Consider the following 12,539-nt stretch of genomic DNA (forward strand, 5'->3'; position numbering starts at 1 on the left):
GACCTCCTGGTGGAAAAGTTGCTTGACAACTTTTGAAAGTTGTCATGCAACTTTTGCAACTTTTGAGCAACTTTCTCAATGTTGCTTTTCATGACTCCTAAACCCACATTGGGCCAACCTAAGAACACCATCATGTTATGAAGGACCCCTAAACACTACAAAGACACACATACCCTCCATTTTCAAGAAAATCACAATCTTGACTAATGACCCCTAAGATCTCCTCTAGGACCCTAACTAGGACCTATGAGCACATGGCTCATTATTTTATGTACAATGGCTTCATAAGAAGCATAACACCAAGAAAACAAGTAGGAGGGAGAGCTTGGAAGGGTGCTCCTACACCATACTCCCCCTTTGCACACAATTAAGAAATAGAAGAAGAGATGAGAGGCGGGTCAATGCCAAGTGTCTTGAACTTGCTCTCCTCCACCCATGTAGCTTCAGATACTGGTTGATCTGCCCATGTCACTAAGTGCTCCATGTAGACCTGGTGTCTGGTAGACTTCTTCACTCCTGACTCCAAAATCTTCTCTGCTATAGGCTTCTTCACTTGAGGTAAGGTATTTACATCCAAGTCTTGTAGTACCTTGGCTTGGTTTTCAGTCTGCCTTGCTATCTCTCCCTTGTACATTACCAGATCAGCAACATTGAAGACTGGTGAGATGGCTAAGTCTGAAGGTAAATCCACTTTATAAGCATTCTCACCATATTTTTCTAGAATTTTACAAGGTCCTACCCTCTTCATTTGCATTTTGGTAGGCTTACCACTTTGCATCCTATCTTTTCTCAAATGGACCATCACATAGTCACCCACCTTGAACTGAACTTCTCTCCTTTTCTCATCCACTTTGGCTTTCAGTTTTTGAGTGGATTCAAGGATGGCCTTCTTAACTTGCTCTTGGACTTCCTTGATGGTTTGAGTGAAGTCCTCTACTTGCCCACTCTTCATTACCAAAGTACCAAGGTCTCTTAACTCACACACTCCCCTTGGATGTCTGCCATGTACAACCTCAAAGGGACTTCTACCAGTAGTCCTATTCACATTGTCATTATATGCATACTCTGCTTGAGGAATGATTAGGTCCTGTAGCGTCCTAAAATTGTGACATTTGCAATTTTGACTGCATTTCGGTCTTCATGATGGCGACGCAACACGCAACCTGAATGGAGACCCCGAAACCTGATTATGACATTGAAAACTGCATTTTCTTGCACCCTGGCCTAAACCTCCTTTGCACCCTGCTGTCCCGGGAGGTGGGACCAGAGCGCCCAGCACCCTGGTCCTTCAGGACCAGGGTGCCCAGCGCCGTGGTCCCCCAGGACCATGGCGCCCAGCGCCCTGGTCCCTGGGTCCTATTTTGGGGCCCGGTCTCTTTTGGACTTCGGGTCTTTATGTTTGCAAATTGGAAAATTATCTTTCCTGGTTGGCCTAAGGTCGGGAAAATCAGTCTATCAGCCCTAATTGACAAGTATATAAACTACATTTTCCTCTTTCATTCGATATGATGGAAAAAGCATGGAAACTATACTCAAGCATTCAAGCATTCAAGCATTCTTTCAAGCAATTGATCATTCTAAGTCTCCATTCAAGGCTAAGTGTTGCATTCAAGACAAGGATTCAACCATTGAAGAGGAGATCACATACTACATGCTACATACAACATACAACATACAACATACAACAAACAACAACATCTATACCTTCGCACATAAGGATACAAACATCCTTACAACAAGGTATTAGTACTTGTTTTACATTACATACATTTACATTTAGAGCAATTTCTCATTTCTTGGTTAATTCCAAAACCGGGGTTTGACCTAAAGGCAAACCCCTAATCCCTAACCCCCCAATCGTCTTCGCTTTTCTGTGTGTAGGTTGCAGGTACGCGGCTGAAATTGAAGATCTGGAATCCTTGTGTAGAGACGAATAGATCCCCCTTCGTTTCGCGGATTTTTCGGAGGACCGTGTGCACGCCGGGCGCCATCGTCCCGACAACTTTTGCTCAAATTTGCAGGACAGCGCCGTACGACATTTTACTGCTAATTCCAGGTCCGCAGCTTCATCCTATATCCCTATCTCAGTTTATAAGCGAATCTTTGTCACTTTCTAAGCATTCCTAGCTTAATTCTTCTATCAACATTCTTTAGAAAAGAGGGTAGCCTTGCTTTCTTAACCCTTGAAACACATTTAGCATCCAATCTTGCATTGTGTGGGATTGGATCTTGTGGGTTTCAACCCCTCTTTTGAATGTAAAGTCTCTTCCCTAAGTGAAAACCATCAACCCTAGTGAATCTCCCTTCTCTCTCCTTGGAGTTGGAAGAGGGGAGAGCAACTAGGGTTCGATCGCGATTTTTCGCTTTACATTTTGGTGAACCCGACGTGAACATCCTTTCTGATTATTCACAGTTAGATCTGAAAATTGGATTCCTTGATTACATTTCCATGTTTGATCTTGTGCAAAATTTTAGAGGTTGATTGCATAAAAAACCCTAAATTTTCTTTTTTAAGTAATTAAACTTGTGAAATGTTTAATTGTTAATGCTTGTTTCAGATCTGCCCTTCTATTACAAATTATCAATTCATATTTGTGCTTTAATTTTGAAAATTAAGTGGTTAAGTGTCAAAACCCTAATTTTTGAAACCCTCTTGATTCAACCTTTGTCCAATAATTTCACTAATCAAAACATCTCCAAATCAGCTGTAACTTTGGATTCCGCAATAAAATTACAATATCTTTCATCCCTGAAAATTTGGAAAAAAGTTGCGAGGACCGTGTGCACCCCGAGCGCCATCGTCCCCGACATTTTTTTCGAAATTTCGGGAGCTAGATCTTACTGTATTTTTCTGCTAAAATCCAGAATTTTGGCTGATTTTATCAATTTTAACACCTTCAAAATTACAGTCAAAGTTGGTCTAGCGATTGCTTGGATTGAGGCTTCTAATCATTCAAAAATTGTTGAAATTGAAATTTGTGTCAAAATTGTGTTTCTTACAGTCCTAAATCTGAAAAGTGTGTTATCATTCATTCGAAATTTTAGTAATTCATTCAAATTTTTGCAATTTGTGACTCTTGAAATTAAGTGCTTAATTACAACAACTTTGATTTCCGCTTTCAGAATTGAATTTTGCATGAAATTGAGTCAACTTTCAAATTTCAAAACTTACATTGCTTTTGGTATTCCCTCTAAAATCATAAAATTCAAAATTTCAGTTTCCCTCTCTTTTTCAAAATTCAAATTTTGCATTTTTCGACAATCTTGGTAGGGTTCAATTTTGAGATTGCAACTTTAATTTGGCCTATCTACAGATCGTAAAATCACTCAATTTTTTTAGGTTAGCTGTAAAATCATCATAACTTTCATCCCTGCAAATTTCGAAAAAAGTTGCGAGGACCGTGTGCACTCCGAGTGCCACGGTCCCGGACATTTTTTTTGAAATTTCGGGGGATTGTCCTGATTGTATTTAACAGCTTAAATTTGGAAGATTGGCTGGCTTTACTGAAATTTGCTACCTCTAAAATTCAAAATCTTCTCTCTCTCTTTAGTGCATGAGTTTTACAACAATAAGCCCTACTTACACTATTCCCATTAGACGAAGCCTTAGAATTAAGTCCTTCTAAGGTTTAATTACTGAGGAGATGGAACCTAATTTGAATGGTCTTTTTAACGAGGACATGGGTAATTCCTCTAATCCTCTTAATGATGAAGAAGCTCTCCATGAGGTTTCTGTAGAACAACTTTCGAAATTGGATAACCAATTTGACGATTTTCGACAATGGATGTCTCAAGAATACCTTGATAGTCAAGCTCTTCCTTTAATTGAGGGTCTAAAACGTATGCTTCAAAGTGATAAGAATGGAATTGATATTTTGCGTGGTATTGCACACATTGTGGATTCAAATGTGACGCCTATGAAAAGTTGTGCCGAAACCTTAGGTTATACACAACCTCCTACTCAAGACAATCATTCTATTCCTTTGACGACTCCTATTGCTAGTATACCTACTTTTACATCAAATATAATGACTACTTCAATACAAGACATTCCTCCTATGATCACCAGTCATGGGGGCAATCCCTCTTCTTCAATTAACCCTCTTCCTTCATTCAATCCAATTTCTTCATTCATTCCTTCAATGAGTGTGCCTATTATATCACCACAAGTGAACATGACGCAAGGGGGCAATTCATTTAACCATTCCATTCCTCCTTGTAGTGTTCCTCCTATCCAATCATCTCCTATGACTAACTATCATAGTGTCCCACCACCTTACTCTCTACCTTCTTTCAATAACATAACACATCCATCACAATCTAACACGTCTAATATGAACTCTTCGACTGAAGCGACCATTAACAATCTTGCACAAATTGTCTCTTCTTTACAGCAACAAATTGCCTCTATGAATCAATCTAAGTTTAGTGTGCCCACATTTGATGTTGCAAGCCCACTTTCTCTTGATATTGTTCGAGCTATTCCCCCTAAACATATTGAAATTCCGCATTTGGAGCTTTATAATGGTAAGGGTGATCCTCTAACACATGTTAAGACCTTTCAAACAATATGTACTGATTTTGCTTATGACCAAAGGTTGCTTGCAAAATTGTTTACTAGAACATTAAGAGACAAAGCCCTACAATGGTATTGCTCATTGCCTTCTTATTCTATTACTTCTTTTGAACAACTTGCAAATGCTTTCATTCAACAATTTCAAAACAATATAAGTCCTAAAGTTACTTTGATTGATTTAATGCATTGTAAACAAGGTGTTAAAGAAAAAGTGACTGATTTCATTGGTAGATATAAGCATTTGTATGCTCAAATTTCTTTTCCAGTGCCTGACAATGATATTCAAAGAATCTTTATTTCTAATTTACAAAAAGACATTAGAGAAAAACTCCTGTTTTCTGAGTTTACTTCTTTCCAACAGTTGTGCGCAACTCTTCACAATTATCAACTGACTGTGAGTCAAATGGAACAATCACATCCTATGGCTCCGAGTGATAAGGGTGATAGTAGTCAACAACCATTTGGGAAGTTTAAACCGAACAGAGAGTCCATTAAATTCAATGAAAACATCATCAACAACAATGTGAATGCAGCATCAGGTGCGCTTCCTATTTCTAAGTTTTTCAAGAAAGAAAGAAAGTTTACTCCTTTGAATGAATCATTGCATAGTATTATGAATAAGTTATTGGAACAAAATGTGCTTACTCTTCCTCCTATAAGGCAAATTGATCCTGCAAAGATTACTTCACCTTATTTTGATAACAAATCTTTTTGTCAATTTCATCGTCAGCCTGGGCATGATACTGAAAAATGTTTTTCTTTAAAGGGTAAAATTCAAGATTTGATTGATAATAATACTATCTTTGTTTCTGGAGTGAATGATAAAAGCAATACATCTGTAGCTCCTCCTAACCAAAATCTTCAGATTTTTACTGATCCATTACCTTCTCATACCTCTAATGCGATTGAAACTAATGATTCCTCTCTCTCATCTGATGGTCTTGTGTCTATGACTCCGAATGTGATTAACTTTGTAGAGCAGCAAGAAAACCCTAAATAACCTTCCATCACATTTGATTCCAGTGAAACTATCAGGGCACCTGATGGTCCTTTATATATAGTTGCAAAAGTCAAGAACACACCTTGCCGTGGGGTGCTTATTGATCCTTCTTGTATGGTTAATGTCATTACTGAAGAATTTCTTTTTACTTTGCAATTGAATCAAGTTATCTATGACGAAACAAATGTGGTTGTGAAACTATTTGATGCATTTTATTCTCCTGCAATTGGTTCTATTACATTACCTATCGAGGTCCATAACAAATCCCTTGATGTGGACTTTGCTATTATTCCATCATCCGAACAATTTCGTGTGAAGTTAGGCTATCCTTGGCTATCTTCCATGAAAGCTATTGCTTCTCCTATTCAGAAGTGTTTGAAATTTCCCCATAATGGTGAAGTTGTTACTGTCAATCATAGTCTCTTTAAACCAGTTGAAAGAATTTCTATGTTCCTATTGATTACTTTTGGCCTAAACAATTCCAATCTCTTCCTCCGCGAAGTGATCATCTTTTCAAATCTTATCAAAAGTGGAAAACAGATATGATCCTATCTCTAAGTGAACCTAGAACACCCAAACTTGACATTCCTATCATTCTTGAGAAGGAAGTTCTTCCTTTGAAATATAAAACTAATGTCTTTCCTCAAGAAGATTCCCAACCCATTCCTATGGATGTGACTATGCCTATGATTAATAAACTTCCTAAAAGCAGACCTATCCCTCCTCGTCATGATGGACTTGGTCTCCTTCCTAAACCAAAAATTCCTCCTTTATATGGAGCAGTTCCTCCTCCTTCCTTTTATAGAGAGAAGAGACCTTCCTCTTCTCCTATTATTCAACCTAAGAGACCACAACCTAAACACCCAAGTGATAAGGATGAGAACATTCCTCCTCCTCACTGTTCTCAACTTCCTACTAAGACTAGACGAAATCGTTCTGCACGTGAACGCCGATGAAAGCGTCATCTTAGAGCTCAAGCAGCTGCTTCTCAAACTTCGCAATCCCCAAAAACACCTTCAACAAGCATTATTCCATTTTCTCCTCAGCCGACGATTGAACTGAAATCTCCTAAACATAAGATGCATGATGGTCTTGATCCTGTGCGAGTTAAAGATCCTATTTTTATAAATCTTGATGATGATATAGATGAAAATGTTATTCATGATGAAAATGTTACTCCTGTTCATTCTGATAGTGAATATGAATATGTTGATGTTGATAACCATTTATCTAACGCATTTTCTAAAGCACTTATCCTAGCTCCTAGACAAGAACAACGTGGCTCGGAACATGAACATAGCCCTTGTTTGGATCTTGTGATAGCTCCATCTGCTGTGTTGGATGTTCCTCCTCTAGCGTGTTCCCTACCTTCCCGAAACATTGATCAGCAAGATCGGGGGGTAGATGACGTGCTAGACTAGTTTCATTAGCATAGCAGATTCTCTCCCCCTCTCTTTTGTTACTTCTTCTATATGTTATTCTCATTCTTCTATTTGTTGTCCTTAGTGTTGTCTACTTGAGGACGATGCAAAGCATTGAGATCTCTCGATCTCTCTCATGTTGACTCAAAAGACACATGTGTTCCCTTCTTCTAGGTGACCTTCCTTGATTGGGGAATGAAGAACAATTATGCATACATACATATGATATACATGAATAATCATACAGCATACTGACCCTGAGGAAAGCGAAGTCACCTTGTGCTTTGTGTTTTGTGTCTATTATCCTTGGGCTTATCTCACACTTGGGGGCTAAATCCTTGTGATAACGTGCTCCTTTCTCATTTCTTATATGTATCACTACCTTAAAGCAATCACCCCCGGTGAGGTGTGTGCGATCGCTTTAACGTAGGGGGGCATACATCCCGTTCATATCTTTTCAAGATACTTGAAAATTTCTTGGCAAATTTAACCTTGCCTTGAAATTTTTTGATATCTTTCTTGCATGACTCATAGTGAGGGAACCTTACTACTGACAGTCATGGTTCTCCCTCGTGATCTTCCCTTTTACTTTATCAATCGAATTCGTAAGATCCTTAGTCCACTGGGGGCTTGGTGTATCTTGCCTCCTTGACGTGGTGAAAGTTTTTCAATGTTGTTTCCTTGTACTTTACCGGAAGTATGAGCATACGCCTATACTCCCGCTAAAGTGGGGGCTAAATGTAGCGTCCTAAAATTGTGACACTTGCAATTTCGACTGCATTTCGGTCTTCACGATGGCGACACAACACGCAACCTGAATGGAGACCCCAAAACTTGATTATGACACTGAAAACTGCATTTTCTTGCACCCTGGCCTAAACCTCCTTTGCACCCTGCTGTCCCGGGAGGTGGGACCAGAGCGCCCAGCGCCCTGGTCCCCCAGGACCATGGCGCCCAGCGCCCTGGTCCTTGGGTCCTATTTTGGGGCCCGGTCTCTTTTGGACTTCGGGTCTTTATGTTTGCAAATTGGAAAATTATCTTTCTTGGTCGGCCTAAGGTCGGGAAAATCAGTCTATCAGCCCTAATTGACAAGTATATAAACTACATTTTCCTCTTTCATTCGATATGATGGAAAAAGTGTGGAAACTATAGTCAAGCATTCAAGCATTCAAGCATTCTTTCAAGCAATTGATCATTCTAAGTCTCCATTCAAGGCTAAGTGTTGCATTCAAGACAAGGATTCAACCATTGAAGAGGAGATCACATACTACATGCTACATACAACATACAACATACAACAAACAACAACATCTATACCTTCGCACATAAGGATACAAACATCCTTACAACAAGGTATTAGTACTTGTTTTACATTACATACATTTACATTTACAGCAATTTCTCATTTCTTGGTTAATTCCAAAACCGGGGTTTGACCTAAAGGCAAACCCCTAATCCCTAACCCCCCAATCGTCTTCGCTTTTCTGTGTGTAGGTTGCAGGTACGCGGCTGAAATTGAAGATCTGGAATCCTTGTGTAGAGACGAACAGATCCCCCTTCGTTTCGCGGATTTTTCGGAGGACCGTGTGCACGCCGGGCGCCATCGTCCCGACAACTTTTGCTCAAATTTGCAGGACAGCGCCGTATCGACATTTTACTGCTAATTCCAGGTCCGCAGCTTCATCCTATATCCCTATCTCAGTTTATAAGTGAATCTTTGTCACTTTCTACGCATTCCTAGCTTAATTCTTCTATCAACATTCTTTAGAAAAGAGGGTAGCCTTGCTTTCTTAACCCTTGAAACACATTTAGCATCCAATCTTGCATTGTGTGGGATTGGATCTTGTGGGTTTCAACCCCTCTTTTGAATGTAAAGTCTCTTCCCTAAGTGAAAACCATCAACCCTAGTGAATCTCCCTTCTCTCTCCTTGGAGTTGGAAGAGGGGAGAGCAACTAGGGTTCGATCACGATTTTCCGCTTTACAGGTCCCATGTCTGACCATACTCCTTAGTTAAACACCTCAACAAGTTGCCTAACACCCTATTGATGACTTCAGCTTGACCATCTGTTTGGGGATGGTAAGCTGAGCTAAATGACAAGTTAGTTCCTAGTCTCCTCCATAATGTTTGCCAAAAATGACCCATGAACTTGCTGTCCCTGTTTGAAACAATGCTTAAAGGGAGTCCATGAATCCTAACAATCTCTTTGAAGAAGAGATGTGCAACATAGCTAGCATCATGTGTAGTCTTACATGGAATGAAATGACTCATCTTGGAAAATCTATCTACTACCACATAGATGCTGTCCATACCTGTTTTAGTCTTGGGAATTCCTACTACAAAGTCCATGCTTATGCATTCCCAAGGCCTATTAGGGACCGACAATGGTTGATAGAGACCAGCATTGCTTGATCCCCCTTTTGCTCTTTGGCATACACCACACTGTTCTACATACCTCTTCACATCCCTTGGCAACTTTGGCCAATAGTAGTACCTCTGTACTAAATCCAAGGTTTTGTTGACTCCAAAGTGTCCACTTAAACTGCCATTGTGTTTCTCTTGGATGAGGTTCTCCCTCATGGATCCTCTTGGTACACACAACTGATTACCTTTGAACAAGAGACCATTTTGGAGAGTGTAATCTGCATACTCACCATGGAAATAGTTCTCAAACTCCTTGCAAACCTTGTAAGATGATAAGAAGTCTTCATCTCCTGCATAGAGGTCTTTGAAACCTTCTATTCCTATGCTCTGCAACTGTAACTCTTGAACTGTCAACAACTTCCTGCTTAAGGCATCTGCCACCTTGTTAAGTTGCCCCTTCTTATGCTTGATGGTGAAGGTGAAGGATTGGAGGTATTCCATCCATTTCAGATGTCTATTGCTAAGCTTCTCTTGAGTATTAATATAACTCAATGCCTGGTTGTTTGTAAACACCACAAATTCTTATGGGAGTAGGTAATGCCTCCATTTCTTTAGAGACTACACTAATGCATACAACTCTAGGTCATAGGCTGAGTACTTCTTCTTTGCTTCATTAAGCTTCTCACTGAAAAATGCCACAGGTCTGCCCTCTTGACTCAATACACCACCTGCTGCAATTCCACTTGCATCACACTCCAAAGTGAATAGCTTATCAAACGTAGGTAGGAGAAGGATAGGTTTTTTGGCTACTTCTTGCTTCAACAATTGAAATGCTTTGGCAGCCTGCTCTGTCCATTTAAATTTATTTTTAAGACCTCCCTTAATGGTGTCAAGGACTGGTGCACATATGCCACTGAAGTTCCTCACAAACTTCCTATAGAATTGTGCTAATCCATGGAAACTTCTAACTTCAGTCCCTGTTTTAGGTGCAACCAATTCAAGATTGCCTCCACTTTGCTTGGATCCATCTTCAAGGTTCCCTTAGACACCACAAATCCTAAGTAGACAAGCTCTTGCTTCAAGAAGTCACACTTCTCTAGGTTGATGGATAGCTTCTCCTCATGCAACCTCTCTAAGACTAACCTCAAATGCTCAAGGTGCTCCTCTTTGCTTCTGCTATAGATGAGAATGTCATCTAGGTACACCACCACAAATCTGCCCGTGAAGTCTTTCAACACCTCATTCATCAACCTCATGAAGGTGCTTGGAGCATTGGTGAGTCCAAATGGCATCACAAGCCATTCATACAATCCCTTTGTGGTCTTGAAAGTCTTCCACTCATCACCCTCCTTAATTCTTATCTGGTGATAACCACTTTTAAGGTCTAGCTTGGTAAAATACATAGCCCCTCCTAAACAGTCCATTAGATCCTTTATTCTAGTAATAGGAAACCTATACCTTATGGTGATCCTATTGATTGCTCTTGAGTCAGTGCAAAGTCTCCACTTGCCTCGCTTCTTTGATGCTAGCACTACCGAGACTGCACATGGGCTAATGCTCTTCTTAATCAGTCCTTGTTCCAATAACTCCTGCACTTGCCTTGCTACCTCCTTGTTTTGATTAGGTGTGAGCTTATATGCAGCCTTGTTAGGTAAGGATGCACCAGGAAAAAAGTCTATTTGATGACTTATAGACCTTCTAGGTGGGAGTGTTGTAGGTGCTCCATCACTCACTATGTCCTTATATTCTTGCAACATTTGCTTCACCTCCTTGGGTACTTCTGCCTGCAACTTGTCTTCTTCCTCCTTTGGCTTCACAAAGATGACACACTTCACTATCTCTTCCTCATTTAGCAAGTTTAAAAACTCTTTACCAGTAGCCATTAAGACACTAGGTGTCTTTGAAGTTCCTTCTTCATTCTCTGTCAAAGACTAAATCTTGAAGGTCTTGCTGTCCTTCTTGAATGATATGGAGTTCTCCTCTCCATCATAGATCACCTTCTTATCAAATTGCCAGGGTCTTCCTAGCAATAAGTGACATGAATCCATAGGTAACACATCACAAAGGATCTTGTCCTTATATCCTCCAATAGAAAACTCTACCCAAGTCTGTTCATTGACTAGCACACTCTGCTCATGATTCAACCATGTCACCTTGTAGGGGTTAGTGTGGGGTATCCTTGTGAGTTTCAACTTCTTAACTGCCTCTTCTGATATGATATTGTCAGTTGAGCCTGAATCAACTATCACCTTGCACACTTTACCAAGAATCTTGCATCTCACCCTAAACAATGCTCTCCTATGCTTAGGTTCATTCTTGACTGGCTGTCTTATCAAGACCCTATTGAACATCAGATTTTCTCCAATCTCTGATTCAATATGGTCCACCTCAGGTGTCTTGTTGCTTGAAGAATCTTCATGTGCATAAGCAATCCTCTTTCCACTGTTTGATGATGTAGGCTTGTCGGGGCATCTATATGTCGGGTGTCCCAATTGACCATAATTGTAACACTTCATAGTTGCAAAATAGGAGTTACCTCTACCGGTACCTCTGCCCCTACTTGGACCACCTTGTGCACCTCTTCCTCTAGAATGGCCTCCTCTAGGATTGGTTTCACTGCCATGTTCAGTCAACCTAGCTTCTCCTTGGTTCCTCTGCTCATTTGACTTGCTTTGGTAACCACCTCGGTGATTCACTTGATCTCTACCTCTGCCTCTACCCCTGTTATTGGAGTCTCCTTTTCTTTTGTTCCTCTTTTCTACCTTGGTAGCAAGCTGATGACATTTTTGAATAGTAGTAGGAGTACATAGGCTTATCTCCTCTTGAATGTTCCACTTTAGGCCGCTTAGATACCTAGCCACCTTAATAGATTCATCTTCTTGGACTTTGGATCTAAGACAAAGTTTTTGAAATTCTTCGGTGTAGGAGGTTACATCAAGATCTTTTTGCTTCAATCCCTGTCTCTTCTTATGAAGTTGGACTTCATAATCCTCTGGTAAGTAGTTCTCTTTGATCTTGCTCACTATGGCCTTCCAATTTGCAATAGGTAGCTTTCCCATACTAACTCTTTCTTCTTGCAGGTACTTCCACCATGTTAAAGCTGCTCCCCTTAATTTTGATTTGACAACTTTAACCTTTTGAGCCTCTGTCACTCCCTCACACTCAAAGTGGTTTTCCAT

This window comes from Cryptomeria japonica, chromosome 2 (assembly GCF_030272615.1).
Source record: "Cryptomeria japonica chromosome 2, Sugi_1.0, whole genome shotgun sequence".
Taxonomy (NCBI): Eukaryota; Viridiplantae; Streptophyta; class Pinopsida; order Cupressales; family Cupressaceae; genus Cryptomeria; species Cryptomeria japonica.